This window comes from Ascaphus truei, unplaced genomic scaffold (genome assembly GCF_040206685.1).
Source record: "Ascaphus truei isolate aAscTru1 unplaced genomic scaffold, aAscTru1.hap1 HAP1_SCAFFOLD_3337, whole genome shotgun sequence".
In the NCBI taxonomy this organism is placed as follows: domain Eukaryota; kingdom Metazoa; phylum Chordata; class Amphibia; order Anura; family Ascaphidae; genus Ascaphus; species Ascaphus truei.
In genome coordinates, this window is record NW_027456330.1 from 4,179 (window position 1) to 21,281 (window position 17,103).

Below are 17,103 nucleotides of genomic sequence, written 5' to 3' on the forward strand. Positions count from 1 at the left end.
GGGGGCGTGAAAGGCAGGGAGGGGGGTGTGAAAGGCAGGGTGGGGGGCGTGAAAGGCAGGGAGGGGGGCGTGAAAGGCAGATAGGTGGGTGGGGGTGTGAAAGGCAGGGAGGGGGGTGTGAAAGGCAGGGAGAGGACGTGAAAGGCAGATAGGTGGGTGGGGGTGTGAAAGGCAGGGAGGGGGCGTGAAAGGCAGGGAGGGGGGCGTGAATGGCAGAGAGGGGGCGTGAAAGGCAGGGAGGGGGGCGAGAAAGGCAGGGTGGGGGCGTGAAAGGCAGGGTGGGGGCGTGAAAGGCAGGGAGGGGGCGTGAAAGGCAGGGAGGGGGCGTGAAAGACAGGTAGGGGGCGTGAAAGGCAGGGTGGGGCGTGAAAGGCAGGGAGGGGGCGTGAAAGGCAGGGAGGTGGCGTGAAAGGCAGGGAGGGGGGCGTGAAAGGCAGGGAGGGGACGGGGGGCGTGAGAGGGCAGGGAGGGGACGGGGGCGTGAAAGGCAGAGAGGGGGCGTGAAAGGCAGGGAGGGGGCGTGAATGGCAGGGAGGGGGGCGTGAAAGGCAGGGAGGGGGGGCGTGAAAGGCAGGGGACAGGACGTGAAAGGCAGATAGGTGGGTTGGGGGCGTGAAAGGCAGGGAGGGGGCGTGAAAGGCAGGGAGGGGGGCGTGAAAGGCAGGGAGGGGGGCGTGAAAGGCAGGGAGGGGGCGTGAAAGGCAGGGAGGGGGCGTGAAAGGCAGGGAGGGGGGCGAGAAAGGCAGGGAGGGGGGCGTGAAAGGCAGGGAGGGGGGCGTTAAAGGCAGGGAGGGGGTGGAAAGACAGGGAGGGGGGTGGGGGCGTGAAAGGCAGGGAGGGGGGCGTGAAAGGCAGGGAGGGGGGTGTGAAAGGCAGGGAGAGGACGTGAAAGGCAGATAGGTGGGTGGGGGCATGAAAGGCAGGGAGGGGGCGTGAAAGGCAGGGAGGGGGCGTGAATGGCAGGGAGGGGGCGTGAAAGGCAGGGAGGGGGGCGTGAAAGGCAGGGAGAGGACGTGAAAGGCAGATAGGTGGGTGGGGGCGTGAAAGGCAGGGAGAGGGCGTATGAAAGGCGGGGAGGGGGGGCGTGAAAGGCGGGGAGGGGGGCGTGAAAAGCGGGGAGGGGGGGCGGTGGAAAGGCAGGGAGGGGGGCGTGAAAGGCAGGGAGGGGGGGCGTGAAAGGCAGGGAGAGGGGGGCGTGAAAGGCAGGGAGGGGGTTGGGGGCGTGAAAGGCAGGGAGGGGGTTGGGGGCGTGAAAGGCAGGGAGGAGGGCGTGAAAGGCAGGGAGGGGGGGGCGTGAAAGGCAGGGGAGGTGGGGGCATGAAAGGCAGGGAGGGAGGCGTAAAGGCAGGGAGGGGAGTGTAAAAGGCAGGGAGGGGGGTGTGAAAGGCAGGGAGGGAGGCGTGAAAGGCAGGGATGGGGGGCGTGAAAGGGAGGGAGGGGCGTGAAAGGCAGGAGGTGGGGGCATGTAAAAGGCAGGGTGGGGGCTGGGGGGCGTGAAAGGCAGGGAGGGGGTTGGGGGCGTGAAAGGCAGGGAGGGGGTTGGGGGCGTGAAAGGCAGGGAGGGGGGGCGTGAAAGGCAGGGATGGCGTTGGGGGCGTGAAAGGCAGGGAGGGGGGGGCGTGAAAGGCAGGGAGGGGGGGGGGCGTGAAAGGCAGGGAGGGGGGGGGTGAAAGGCAGGGAGGGGGGGTGTAAGGCAGGGAGGGGGGGGCGTGAAAGGCAGGGAGGGGGTTGGGGGCGTGAAAGACAGGGAGGGGGGGCGTGAAAGGCAGGGAGGGGGTTGGGGGCGTGAAAGGCAGGGAGGGGGTTGGGGGCGTGAAAGGCAGGGAAGGGGGGGTGGAAAGGCAGGGAGGGGGGGTGGGGCGTGAAAGGCAGGGAGGAGGGTTGGGGGCATGAAAGGCAGGGATGGCGTTGGGGGCGTGAAAGGCAGGGAGAGGGTTGGGGGCGTGAAAGGCAGGGAGGGGGGCGTGAAAGGCAGGGAGGGGGGGCGTGAAAGGCAGGGAGGGGGGGGCGTGAAAGGCAGGGGGGGGGGGGCGTGAAAGGCAGGGAGGTGGGGCGTGAAAGGCAGGGAAAGGGGTTGGGGGCGTGGAAGGCAGGGAGGGGGGGTGGGGGCGTGAAAGGCAGGGAGGGGGCTTGAAAGGCAGGGAGGGGGCGTGAAAGACAGGGAGGGGGGTGGGTGCGTGAAAGGCAGGGAGGAGGGGGCGTGAAAGGCAGGGAGGGGGGGGGCGTGAAAGGCAGGGAGGGGGGGGCGTGAAAGGCAGGGAGGGGGGGCGTGAAAGGCGGGGAGGGGGTGGTGGGGGCGTGAAAGGCAGGGAGGGGATGGGGGCGTGAAAGGCAGGGAAGTGGGTGTGGGGGCGTGAAAGGCAGGGAGGGGGGCATGAAAGGCAGGGAGGGGGCGTGAAAGGCAGGGAGGGGGCGTGAAAGGCAGGGAGGGGGCGAGAAATCGTGCAATCCACAACTGTATCCGCCTCTCCGAGCGTCTGAAAGCAATCCAGCGTTCCTGGTGTGTGGCTGAAGAGGTGAGGGACTCCCCTCCTCTCAAACGGAAAAGAAGAGCAAAAAGTAGAGTTGGAACATACCTATCATACAGGGATGAGAGAGAGAGACAGAGAATGAGAGAGAGACAGAGAATGAGAGAGAGACAGAGAATGAGAGAGAGACAGAGAATGAGAGAGAGACAGAGAATGAGAGAGAGACAGAGAATGAGAGAGAGAGACAGAGAATGAGAGAGAGACACAGAGAGAGAGAGACAGAGAATGAGAGAGAAACAGAGAGAGGGACATGGGGAGAGAGAGACACAGAGAGAGAGAGACAGACACAGAGAGAGAGAGAGAGAGAGACAAAAGTAATATACTGTATAACCATTATACCGTACCCCCTAGTATTCGTGTAATCATTGTCCCACACCCCCTATTACTCACGCTTTGGCAATACTGAAATGTTCTTTTGACATGCCAATCAAGCTGATTTGATTTGAGAGACACAGAGACACACACAGAGACACAGAGAGAGACAGAGATACAGAGACACACACAGAGACACACAGAGAGAAACAGAGACACACAGAGAGAAACAGAGACACACAGAGAGAAACAGAGACACACAGAGAGAAACAGAGACACACAGAGAGAGACAGAGACACAGAGAGACAGAGACACAGAGAGAGACAGAGACACACAGAGAGAGACAGAGACACACAGAGAGAGACAGAGACACAGAGAGAGAGAGAGAGAGAGAGAGAGAGACACGGGCCTATTTAGTAAGCGTCGATAAGGCTGCGTCTATAGTATTTCAGACGGAGGGAAGGCACACACGCTGCAATACACTTGCTGAAGCCTGAGCTTTTTTATGGCTTTGCAGGGTATGCAGCGGGTGCGATTGGGGGCGTGGCAATAAATATTTGGAGGCGTGGCAATAACGTTCCGGCGCGGACGTCACTTCCCTACCTCACATCCCGATCCACCGGCATTTTTTCAGATGCAGCATCTGAAGCACTGTGCAGACAAGAAGAAAAATGCACACAATGCGCACCAGAGATTAAAATATAGTAAATTATTTATTAATAAAACAAGAAATAACCGAGGGGGATCCAAACCCACCTCAGTACTTTCTTCTCGTTGCTATTGCCACACTATACGTCCTGACGCCGGAAGGGAAGTTGGTACGCGACCAAGACGAGACGCCGGATTTACAGTGGAACCACAACATACCACAGATTGCTGGAGGACCACACTGCGAGGGGCGCAGCCTATCGAGTTTCCCGGTCATCGTCCAAAGTCTGGAGCTGCGGATTGACCACCGGATTACCACGGAGCACGAGCCTGTCTCACACAATGCTTTTACCAAACGGATGTTTGTGAGTTTGCTATTTTTATCTTGTCCAGGAAATGAAATTGTTAAACCGAATTTACACATGGAGCGGGCGCTTTCTCTTCTTTTTTTTGTTTAGGTATCTATCGAGGAGGTGGTTGTTTCCCTGAAGAGAGCTGCCAGGGCTCCAGAGGACGCCCGAATTGGATCCTTTTATGATTGAGTTATAACATAGCTATTAGAGCTAGGTTTCTGGACTTTTATTGTGTTTAGGCATAGTGTTTATTATTATTTTATTACAGCTACTTTTTAGTAATTGCACTGTTATTAATTCTGACCACTAATTCTCACTGCCATTATAATCTCTCTCTAGCCACAACCAAATTGCTATATCAGCTATATTATTTATTGGTTATACCAGGGGAGCATAAACTTTTGCAGCTCGCCCCCCTGCCTTCCCTCTGCTGGTGCTCGTGCCCCCCCCCCCTACCTTGATGCGGCGTCACGTGACCTGCAGCGGCATTTGACGAGGGTGACGTCACATGACCCCGCGGCGTAATTTAACATACTGTGCTATATGTATGCACACACAGCTGTCTCTTACACATACAAATACTGTTTTTCCATCCCTATACACAAAAAAGGACCACAAAGTATCCACACACACTTTTAGTTGTGCTACAAACTCTCACATTTCCACACCCACCCACACCATTTATATCCACTCCCACTCCACACACACCTTTTGTAAAGCACTGTATATACTGTGGGCTCTCCATTCATTTTCATTCACACTGATACACATACACACTCTTTCATCACTTGCTTTCAGGAACCTTTTGACACCTCTAGGCATAAAACACATCCACACCGGGGGAAGGACCAGCACAGATAACATTCCAAGAGACACTGTTTTTAAGTATACCTTTTGCTTGCTTCATTCATTGTAACATCGCCGGAAGAAGAGATCAGTGTATCTCGAAAGCTCGCACAAATAAAAGCATTTCGTTAGCCACAGAACGGTATCATCTACTGCTGCGGCCGAGTTTATTTGAGCATTTGCCCGGTCTCGGCCGCAGCAGTAACCAGGCGCGCGCCGGGATGTGCCTGGCGCGCGCCGAAGCCACGGAGGAGCGCCCTCCGATCGGGGCTTTCTCCCTCCGCTCGCCGGGTCCGCCGGGTCTCCCGGAACCCCCTGCCGCCGTCCCCCACATCGCGGGACACCAGGGCTCCCTCGGGGAGCCCTGGACGCGCGTACAGGGGGCGCAGGCTCCCGATGACGCGTGACCGCGCGTCATCGCCGAGGGAGTGCGGCTAGCATGCCGGGGCATCCCAAGGCTTGCGGAGCTAGCCGCACTCAAATAAAATGTGCCGCCTCTGTATTTATTTTTTGATTATTGAAGCTCGGCTAACACGGTACTGATACCTCTATATATATTGCGCGCTCACACACACATATAACGTTTTATCCAACTTTTTCATTTATCATTTGTAGAGAAAATGAACAATGCCGCCAGAAGTGCTATTTTTCAAAATGTAACATCTCTACTAATTAGTGTAAAATGATACTTCATATAAAGCAGGTTATGGGACCCAGTATAAAATGACCTTCATGTAGCTTATCACATCCCAGTATATGGATACCTTCTATTATCACAAGCTGCTAACATGTGACAGGGCTCAGAGTCTGAGCCCAGAATGTGACATACTGAACATTCTCATTCTAAATTTCAAAAAATATTGTGTTGATTTCTGACCTGACTGCCGTGGTTACAGCTCAACCACTCTGTTCTACTGTATGTCACCACTTTCTGCCACAACCAGCTGACGGTGGATCTGCAAGGAGTTCAACGCTCATTGGCATCACATCTGTGGCTTGGTTGACGTATCTTTTCTCCAGCTTTTTATTGTATTGTTTTTAAATAGATTATATTTATTTAGTTGAATAGATATTTATTTAGTTGAATAGATATTTATTTAGTTTAATAGATTATATTTCTAAGTTTAATAAATTATATTTCTTAGTTGAATAAGTTATATTTCTTAGTTTAATAAGTTATATTTGTTAGTTTAATAAATTATATTTCTTAGTTTAATAAGTTATATTTGTTAGTTAATAGATTATATTTGTTAGCACAGTAGATTATATTTACTAGTATTTAAGTCTCCCCCTCAGTGCCCCATTAGGACCCGTGCGCATATTTCACATCTTTTCGGAGTCGCTTATTTTTTAGACCCTCGGAGCCGAAACCTAAAGCTAAGAAAGTTCGGATCAAGAGGAGCCGCACAGCTTAAAGACAGAACATTTCCAAGGGAGATGGAGACAATTTGGGTAAGATCTGATTAAAGGACAACCTTTGAGGAAGGAAAGGGTGACGGGGGAGTCTAAGAGGGGGGTGAGAGAGCAAGGTGGTGTGTCAGATTGGGGCAGAGCAAGAGAACGCAAAAATGATGGGGATTTGCTGCAAACCCAAAAAAAAACAATAAGTAGTGATACTTTTACCGGTGCCCCTTAGTCTCAGGGAAGACCGGCATTTCGTCCAATGGATACAATATGATTGATGGGAAAGGGCACACGGATTTGAATAAAAAAAGATAATTTATTGTGCCACAGACTACAATGTTTCGGCTGCTGGCCTTTCTTTGCTGGATTTAGTGGGTTTAGCCACTTTACCTGAGAAAGACCAGCAGGCCGAAATGTTGTTGTCTATGGCAGTGCAAGAGAAAACAGGTTGGGGGGGGGGGGGGTGGGTTCTCGCAAAGTCGCCGACCCATGGGTGAGTGTCTCCGGTGGAAACTAGTCCTGGACCCCGGGAAAGCTGTCTGTGGCCCATACAAGCTGAGTAACATGTAGAAAGGACACATGTATGTTCAGAATGAGTTAGCATGGTATTTTGAGAGGCACCATAGCAGGTCAGTGCAAGTCAGTGCAGAGCACTGCAAGGTCAGTCAATATGAGGAAGGGTCCGATGGAGGAGTTGGAGGGTCCCAGAATATCTCTTAAAGCAGGGGTGCGCAAATCGAGGGGCACGACATTTTCTTGGGAGGAGGGGCTCGGCGCTTACAGAGGCCCCTCGCTCTTCCCCACAGCATTTAAATTAAATGCCGGAGATCGCGCGCAAGGCCTCTGTAAGTTCCCTTTCCTTGTCTCCGGCGGCTTCTGGCGACAGCAACGTGGCGTCACATGATATAGCATTGCCATAGCAACGTGATATCACATGACGTCGTTACATCAGAACGTCGGAGACAAGGTGGGGAAGGTGGAGGGGGGAGCAGGGGGAAAAGGTTGTGCAACCCTGTCTTAAAGCATTGTCCTGCATACAGATCAGAGGCCAAGAATGGATATGGATATCCGATGTGAAGCCGGAAATAAGACAGAAAAGACCGTTTCGGGGGAAGAAGGTGAGTGATGAAATAGCCGTCACTGTGTAACTCTTCCAATTACCTGCAACTTCATGCAGAGAAATAGCAACGCTTGTTTTTAACGTGCTAAGCGCCTAATGGGGAATTCAACTGCTGAGAGGTTAAGGGAGTTACTCACCAAACTCAGCGACGTTTCTGTGTCTCTGTGATAACTCCCCCAGGACATGCCTGAAAACCAGAGGTAACTCAATGTATTTTTGATAAATAGAAACATGACCTTCTGGGGAGGGGTATATAATGGCTACTGGGCCTGGTGAGGTGGGTATAACGGGTACTGGGCCTTGGGAGGGTTGTATAACTGGGTACTGGGCCTGGGGAGGTGGGTATAACGGGTTTTTGCCCTGTGGAGGGCGGTATAACGTGGTATTGGGGATGGGGTATAAGTGGCACAGGAGCTCTTGCGATACAGAGTATCACTGTCCCTGGTTACAAACACGTCATGTCTCCTGCAGATCAGGACACGCACGAAGGTGGTGCCCTTTGTGCCACCAGACGACGAGGCGGGCTACGAGGCGGACGACGAGGCATACGACAAAGCGGGCGTCAAGTGGAACAATGAGGTGGGCTACAAGGCGGCCGATGACGCAGACGTGGTGTACGATGACCAAGGAGCATACGACAGGTGTGGCCGGATCTGCTGCTTCACCTTTTTTAGGCGGAGAAGACCCCGGGAGCAGGTAGGAGAATACGAGAGGTGCGGACAGATCTGCTGCTTCACCTTTTTTAGGCGGAGAAGAAGCCAGGAGCAGGTAGCAGAGGAGCCAGGGCGTAGATACAGGGGTATTCTAGGGGCCCTGAGAAGTTGGTTTGACCGCAGGAGAGGCAGATAAGATCAGGAAGGCTGCGGGAGGGGCAGGTACTAGAGGGAGATAGGGATATTGGGCGTGAGAGGGAGAGAGAGAACAAGGAGCAGGGCCGGAGCACGGGTTTCATGCGCCCGAGGCGAAACTTAAAATTTGTGCCCCAGTTGTATAAAAAATAATAAGATAAATAAAATAATAAAATAAACAGTGGCGTAGCTATCGGGGCTGCAGGGGGTGCGACCGCACCCCAGCGCGACACAAAATAAAAATAAAAGGGCGCCAAAATACTGGATAAAAAAAAGAATAATTTAAAAAAAAAGATAAATAAATTAGAAATAATAAGAGGAAAAAATAATAATGATTATTAATGCGCCCCTAGGACCTCTGCGCGCTAGGCGACCGCCTAATGGACGGCCGGCCCTGCGAGGTATGCGGGAGGAAAAGGGGCGAATGGGATAGATATGCAGGGGGATGGGGGAGCAGGTGAGTTATACACAGGGGCACAAGGGCCCCATCACCCGCATCTCTATATACTGAGTGTGCCCCTGTGTATAACAACGCTGATCTGTGCTGCTCCATCTGATCTCACTGCGCAGTGATCCAGGGACCATCCGATCGCCATTTAATGGGGTCAGGAAGGAATTTTTTTCCCCCATTGCACAGCAGGGGTTATGTTTCGCCTTCCTCTGGATCACAGCAACAAACTGCCCTTTGTGCATGAATTATCAGTGAGATCTTTATACACCCTGCATTGGTCTTCACCCCTTCGCTGCCGGAGGGGCCTGCAGTGCATTGCTCTGCGTGTTACTATATCGCTCCGCAATGTGCTGCAGGCCCCTCCCAGCAAAGAGATTAATTATTTAAATAAAATACTCTCTTTAATCAAACCTATGTGTAGTGTCTTTTCTGTCCGTTGTATCTATTGCTAACAGCTCAGTGATTCTTCCCCAGGACGCTGCACTAGTGTCACGCTGCCAAGCCCGGGTGTGAGGGAGATTTATAGGGTCACATATACACTTCTGCCAAAACACGAGTGCAAACAGGAAGCCCCTCTGATCTCATATCTTTTATTACACAAAACGGTATCTAAAAAGGTAAAAAGAACATACATGGGATTCTGCTACAAATATCTCTCTAATTACAAACCAATTAGCAAATCATTCAGATTAGAGTCGAGCGAAAAGAAAGGGTTAAGTATCTCAGGTACAGTATATGCAGTGTAGGCTGTGTTGGAGCATTACATGCAGGGGACAACGTTTAGGGGATATAAGTAATGCTGATCTCAGAGCTGACCGGCTGACCTGCTCTACCGGCTGACCTGCTCTACTGGCTGAACGGCTGACCTGCTCTTCTGGCTGACCGGCTGACCTGCTCTACTGGCTGACCGGCTTCTCTTCTTTCAGCTAAATGACCTGAATTGTGGCCCCTGTATCTCCCAATTAAACGTTTTATTGGCATATTCTTGTTTGACTCGTTCTATACAGACATTTTTTATATATTCATTGTGGGATTTGATAACATCTGTCAGATCTCTCAGAATATCACATTCTGTACGTTTGTGTTGAAGATTTTTCCATTCTCAATTTACTTACTGCACCGACACACTTTATTCGAGGAAATACCCAGTATGTACCTGGCAGATACCTGGAATACGCCGCTCCTCACCTCTGACAAGCTCCGTTGCGTTTGCCTTCCCAGCCTGGGTTCATGCCTGGCTGACGGGCGGCTGATCTGTTAAATGATAATGATTAGGATTTAATAGGCTGCAATGCTTCGCGTGTCTACCAGATGGCATAAATTCATGAATTGTAATGCAGTATATATATATATATATACTGTGCAGTATTGCAGCCAGCGGGAATCAAATGCTTCAATCCCTGCCTAGAAAATACCTCAATGCACTCGGGCAGAAAACAGTCACAAACCTCAATACACCCGGGTATACCCGAATTCGTGGGACTAGCCGAGCTCGAATAAAGTGTGTCGCCAGTGTAATATTAGTTTTTGGCATCAATTATTTATATCGAGTCCAAAATACCTTTATACAGAATGCTGTTCCCTTTAGCCCACAAATGCTGCTTCATTAAAGCCCATGGGTGGCACTTTATGCATTCTCAAACTTTTAGGCAACATCCCTAATTTCCAAAAGTGGGATTAAATCTGTGCATATTTAAATGGTTAATTTTCTTACTCAAACTACTAAATCCCTCCCCAAATATATCCGTTTCACATAAAAGTGTGTGCGCTTCTCCTTCCGCCTAACTGGCACGTCGTCCTTACGGGCGCCACTCCGTGTAACTCCACGCTGCCCTCCAGTGGCAAAAGAAATAAGATACATTTACTGTACTCGTCTGGCAGCTGATCCCATATAAGGTGGGTAACTCTGTATTAGGGGTCTTGGTAGACTATATTTTATACTTATGTCGGATAGATGAGGAATTAATATTCCTAACGGGTTATTGTGAGAGGCCTTAGATCTTATCCTATATGCACGCAGCCCTCGCCTCTCTGACCTTGAACACATACTTCAATCTGATTTTTTGAGACTTGAAACTGGATTTCCTAAAACAAACTGATTTTAAACACTGACAAGACTGTAACAATGGTATTTGGGACCAGAGCTAAATTGCTAACGCTTCCAATGACAGAGCTTCAGATAAAAACCAACTCTAATACCATCCTAGCCCCTGTTACTGGTTTGAAATATCTGGGCATATAGTTCAACTCCCATTTAACATTTGGGTTGCACATTGATACCCTGACATCCAAATCCTATGCCAAACTTGGTGTACTTTATAGCAGGGGTGGGGAACCTTTTTTCTGCCAAGGGCCATTTGGATATTTATAACATCATTCGCGGGCCATACAAAATGATCAACTTAAAAATTAGCCTGCTATATTTGGTCAAACATTCAATTAACTGGAACTGCTTCTCTTTGGTGAGGCGTGTGATGTTAGCTGGTATTGATGATGTTGCAACTCGCAACTGGTTTTCCAGGTTTGGATGACTGACTGACTGACACTTGTGTGACTGACTGACACTTGTGTGACTGACTGGCACTTGTGTGACTGACTGACAGACTGACTGACACTTGGGTGACTGACTGACTGACACTTGGGTGACTGACTGACTGACACGAGTGACTGACTGACTGACACTTGTGTGACTGACTGACTGACACTTGTGTGACTGACTGACTGACACTTGGGTGACTGATTGACTGGCACTTGTGTGACTGACTGACACTTGTGTGACTGACTGACTGACACTTGGGTGACTGACTGACTGACTGACACTTGTGTGACTGACTGACTGACACTTGGGTGACTGACTGCCACTTGGGTGACTGACTGACACTTGTGTGACTGACTGACTGACTGACACTTGGGTGACTGACTGACTGACACTTGTGTGACTGACTGACTGACTGACACTTGTGTGACTGATTGACTGACACTTGGGTGACTGACTGACACTTGGGTGACTGACTGACACTTGTGTGACTGACTGACTGACTGACACTTGGGTGACTGACTGATTGACACTTGCGTGACTGACTGACACTTGGGTGGTGGGTGACTACTGTATGACTGATTGTGGGTTGGTGTCTGTATTCTCTCACACACACAAATCGGAGCAGGGGGGGTGGGAAATCACACACTCTCAGACCCTCTCACTCATACACACTCTCTCACTCACTTTCAGACACTCTCTAAACAAGAATGACAATCAGCTGCAAGAAGTGGCAATTTGAGATGCATGAGGGACGGTCTGACAGCTTAGATCACACTGAGTCATTTTATGGGGCACAGATCATTGGGGGGGGTGGTGTCTGCAAAAGTTAATCATACAACATGTATTGAAGTCAAGGAGACCAATGATGCTGGGATTAGGCATCAGGCCTTGTGGTGTCCCATGGCCCTCCTGCCCTTCCCCTGTCAGGGCCCTGCATAGCTCCCTCTCCTCTTACACTGCGGCACTGCGGAGCAGGTGCTCTCCTCCGCAGCTGCTGCCCGGTGTGGGGAGGAGGAGAGACGGTAGTGAGGTGTTTCTCCCTCCGCAGACTCGTTCTTCTATCCCCCAAGCCTCTTATACCCCCTCCCCCCCATCCCCCAAGCCCCACTCCTCTTATACCCTGTCCCCCCCGGAGCGCTGCTTACCTGAGCCGCTCTGGTGATACTCAGGTCCTTCATCACCTCAGGCGGCTGCTGCCACACACAGATAGTGACACACACACACAGTAACACACACAGTGACAGTGACACACACACACACACAGAGACAGTGAGACACACAGAGACAGTGAGACACACACACACAGACAGTGACACACACACACACACGCAGTGACACACACACAGTGACACACAGTGACACACACACAATAAGCCCACCTCTGCAAACACACTCAAAAATAAGGCCTTTCCCCCCTTGGGGTGGGTAAGGTGTCTGGGAGGGGCTATAAGGGGGCATGTGGGTTACCTGGGGCCCGTGGATGGGCTGCTGGAGCTGCATAGGTAGCCAGTGCAGATGAGACTGGCAGGGGCGGAGCCTAAAGGGAGGTACACAGGGGCGGAGCCTAAGGAGCCCGGCATTACTGGAGGAGAGAAGGGAGGGGGGCAGTGCTGAGGGAAGGGGAGGCCCGGCATTACTGGAGGAGAGAAGGGAGGGGGGCAGTGCTGAGGGAAGGGGAGGCCCGGCATTACTGGAGGAGAGAAGGGAGAGGTGCAGTGCTGAGGGAAGGGGAGGCCCGGCATTACTGGAGGAGAGAAGGGAGGGGGGCGGTGCTGAGGGAAGGGGAGGCCCGGCATTACTGGAGGAGATAAGGGAGGGGGGCGGTGCTGAGGGAAGGGGAGGCCCGGCATTACTGGAGGAGAGAAGGGAGGGGGGCAGTGCTGAGGGAAGGGGAGGCCCGGCATTACTGGAGGAGAGAAGGGAGGGGGGCGGTGCTGAGGGAAGGGGAGGCCCGGCATTACTGGAGGAGAGAAGGGAGGGGGGCGGTGCTGAGGGAAGGGGAGGCCCGGCATTACTGGAGGAGATAAGGGAGGGGGGCAGTGCTGAGGGAAGGGGAGGCCCGGCATTACTGGAGGAGAGAAGGGAGGGGGGCGGTGCTGAGGGAAGAGGAGGCCCGGCAATACTGGAGGAGAGAAGGGAGGGGGGCAGTGCTGAGGGAAGGGGAGGCCCGGCATTACTGGAGGAGAGAAGGGAGGGGGGCAGTGCTGAGGGAAGGGGAGGCCCGGCTTGCACCCTACACTTGCTCCATGTATGAATAGGTGGGCCAAAAAACAAATCTTGGCAGAGTGACAGCACGGGCAGCCAATCAGGAGAGGGGGAGTTTTTTTTGTTTAAACCATTCTTGCAGGCTTGCTTCCCGGGGGCCGGACCAAATGATTTTCGCGGGCCGGACGTTCCCCACCCCTGCTTTATAGGAACAAATACTCCCTAAGGCCCTCATGCAGTATATAGAATAAGGGGAGTAAACCCCATGATGTTCGGTGCTCTAAAAAGTGTATATGTAGATATGGGTCAAATGCTGCACCTTGGTATACTTTGAAACTTGGTGGAAAAAAGAAAGAAAGTGATCCCACTGCAATCAATATATGAAGCGTTGAATATATAATTGAAGCAACAATTATGCAGACTTATAAACCTTAGGGGGGGGGGCCGTTGTGCAGGGGTTCGTAAGGAGACAGGATGAGAAGCTTTGTTTAGAAACTCCTCTCCTGTACTCACGTATAAGCCAACCGATGCCTGCTGCCCTTAACCCGCCTGGTGTCTTCACTGCTTGCTCCGTTGAACTCCCGGCATTACTCCACGTGTGCGGCGCCTCCGAATGACGTCATCGCCGTCGCCAGCCTGGTGAGTCCGGGAAGATTACACAGGACGCATCACGAATGCCGGCTAACCCCGTGACTGCAAGGGGAGGGGGTATCGTGGCGTCTGCTCCGTAGTGCAGGGGATCCTTAGCGCGCCCCAGCCGTGAGGGTAGAATCAGCAAAATTGAAGAAAACTTCGGCGGTCACTGCAAACGAAGGAACTCAGCCATAGATGAATTAAAATCAATATTTATTCAAATCTTGGTGCTGGACATCACAGAGATTCACCTTCTCTGACGCGTTTCATTCCGTTAGGAACTTTATCAAAGTAAAGATAAAGTTCCTAACGGAATGAAACGCTTCAATTTTGCCCTCATGCAGAAAGCAGCGATAAGACACTTATCACCAGCTTATCGCCAAAAAAGCCTACAGCGATTCAGTAAGCCCAGAGAAGCTGGCGATAAGAGCAAAAATTACAGGTTTTTTTGCCAAAAAAGAAATAAATAAATAAAAATTACAAATCGGCAGACGCGCAGTGATAAGCCACTTTTCGGCACTGATCGCCAGTTTTTCAAACACGCTCAATTCTATAAGCCCTGATCAGCTTATTGCGGCTGATCGCCACTTTAAAATTGCTGTTTCTTCTCCAAATTGTCCCACCACAAAAGTTGGCAAGAAGGTGGGGTGAAGCTGCGATGAAAATAAAATGCATGTGTCCCAGAGCTGATATCCATTAATATCAGCACCAGAGACCCCCGGCATGAATCCCATGCATAAAAAATGCATTTACAGGCAACTTCATTACCGCCAAGGCAATGAAGGGGTTATATACCCGTGCCAGGCTTATTGCGGGTAGCGGGGGTGGGTGAAGGTGGTATTTGGCCCTGGGTGGGTATTTAGGCCTTGCCAGGGGGTTGCGGGATGACTTAACCTCTTCTTTACCTTAGCAGATAATACCGCTAAGGTAATGAAGGGGTTAATCCCTCCCGCTACCCCCCCACCCGGTAGGCCTAAACACACTTCCTTGGGGCCAATACCCCATTCACCCACCCCCACTACCCACAATAAACAAAAATACACATAACAGCCTCACTATCCACTCCTAGGTCCCTAATAAACCATTACAATATTCATAAAACCATTATTTTTTTTACACACAGGATTAATACCGCAGTCCAGCAGGGGTCCCCGGTGGTCCAGATGGGTGTCCGCAGGTTCCACAGTTCACTCTGGGGGGTGCCCACCGGTGTCTGGGGGACTTCGGGTTGTCCCCGCTAGGCTCCGTGGGCCTCCAGGTGGTCCCCGCGGGTGTCCGTGGGCACCAATGGCATCCACGCGGTTGTCTGGGAGCTTTCAGGTGGTTCCCACAGGTGTCTAGGGGCCCTCGGGTGGTTCCCACAGGTGTCTAGGGGCCCTCGGGTGGTTCCCACGGGTGTCTGGGGGGCCCTCGGGTGGCTGGGGCCCCCACAGCTGTGGGGCCACCAGTTCTTCCCCGCAGGTGTCCTTCGTGGGTCCTCAGGTGGTCCCTGTGGGAGTCTGGGGGTCCTTGGGTTGTCCCCGTGGGTCCCCGCTGGCCTGCTGTACCAATCCTGTATTTAAAAAAACAAAAACATGGCCTACATTTACATCAATACAGCTCCCCCCACCCCACCAAACACATACAGTGCAGTAATGGGCAAAATAACTATTATCCAGACACGTGGTCATCTCTCCATCTTTACTATACAGACTTGCACAGACGATAGTTGCGAGCTGTGACTCCCAGACAGGCAGAAAGCTGCAGTGATACCCAGGGGGAGGGGGAGAGACCTCTGATTGCTTCCTCCTCTCCTGCAGCATCTCGCCCAGTGTATCATCCCATACAGGAGTCACAGCATGGGGGGGGGATCCCATCCTATATGGCAGAGGAAGGATAGCAGTGCCTGTCCTACCCCTCCTTGTCACATGGGATTAGGGCTATGTTATTGAGTGAAGGGTTGTATGTTTGTATTAGTAGGGACAAGCAAGGCCGGAGCCAGGTGGGTTTCTCCTGCCTCTGTCCTCCCTGTCTCCTGACCCTTCCTGTAGCCGGACATACAGAATATGGATAACAGAAGGGGAAATAAAACTAAGAGGAGCCGGCAGGAGAAGGCCGTGTCATATCTATTCTTATTAAATAGTATTCTTCCCGAGCTGCACTCAGACCTCTCTCCCACACACCCACAGGACAGCCCACTAAATAGACACAGCCCCGCCCCCTATGATGTCAGCAGGACCTCCTCTCTGTCTAGGCCTGCACAGAGCCAGGGGCCTGCCTCTATCACAGAGGCGGGGCTTGGTGAGGGGGAAAAACCCATGGTCACTACTGGCGCCTGCCCTTACCAGGGCTTACTCCAGTAGTAGAAGGATAGGGTGACCAGATTTACAAAAGTAAAAACCGGGACACATTATAAAAATTTTTTATAAAACAAATGATATCACCAACTGCGCCCTTTCTCCTTTGTCTCTACCCCGCTCTGTCCCCCCTTCTCTCACACACACCCCTTTCTCTCTCCCTCCCCCCATATTCCTCTATTCTCGTTCTCCCCACCCCTACATTCTCATTCCACACTTCCCTGTCTCTCGCCCCCTCCCCCCACTCTCTCTCTACCCCATTCTCTCTCTCTCTCTCCCGCCCCTCATTCGCTCTCTCTCCCCCCATTCTCTCTCCCTCCCCTCATTCTCTCTCTCTCCCCCCATTCTCTCTCCTCCCTCTCTCTCTCTTCCCCCCACATTCTCTCGCTCTCTCCCCCCTCTCCTTTCTCTCTCCTCTCCTCTCCCCTCCCTCTCTCCCTCTCATTCTGTGTCTCTCCTCCATTTTCTGTCTCTCTCTCTCCCCCCCATTCTCTGTGTCTCTCTCTCTACCCCATTCTCTGTGCCTTTCCCCCCCTCATTCTCTCTCTCTCTCCCCCCATTCTCTCTCCCTCCCCTCATTCTCTCTCTCTCCCCCCATTCTCTCTCCTCCCCTCTCTCACCCCTCTCTCCTCCCCTCTCTCTCTCTTCTCCTCTCTCTTCCCCTCTCTCTCTTCCCCCCACATTCTCTCGCTCTCTCCCCCCTCTCCTTTCTCTCTCCTCCCCTCTCCCCTCCCTCTCTCCCTCTCATTCTCTCTCTCTCCCCCCATTTTCTGTCTCTCTCCCCCCCATTCTCTGTGTCTCTCTCTCTACCCCATTCTCTGTGCCTTTCCCCCCCCCCCATTCTCTGTCTCTCTCTCCCCTCCCATTCTCTGTCTGTCTA

The 17,103-nt window shown here is 52.1% G+C and overlaps 2 long non-coding RNA genes across 2 annotated transcripts; one reads left to right on the forward strand and one right to left on the reverse strand.

The window, feature by feature from the left end:
• Positions 1-3,442: 3,442 nt before the first annotated feature.
• Positions 3,443-16,284, reverse strand: LOC142483526 (uncharacterized). The gene is made up of 3 exons (XR_012797365.1): positions 13,768-16,284; positions 3,597-3,781; positions 3,443-3,491 (listed from the first exon to the last, which is right to left on the reverse strand). It is a non-coding gene; the product is annotated as an uncharacterized LOC142483526 (long non-coding RNA).
• LOC142483527 (uncharacterized) lies at positions 3,590-7,209 on the forward strand. The gene is made up of 3 exons (XR_012797366.1): positions 3,590-3,853; positions 3,947-6,139; positions 7,132-7,209. It is a non-coding gene; the product is annotated as an uncharacterized LOC142483527 (long non-coding RNA).
• Positions 16,285-17,103: the final 819 nt, after the last annotated feature.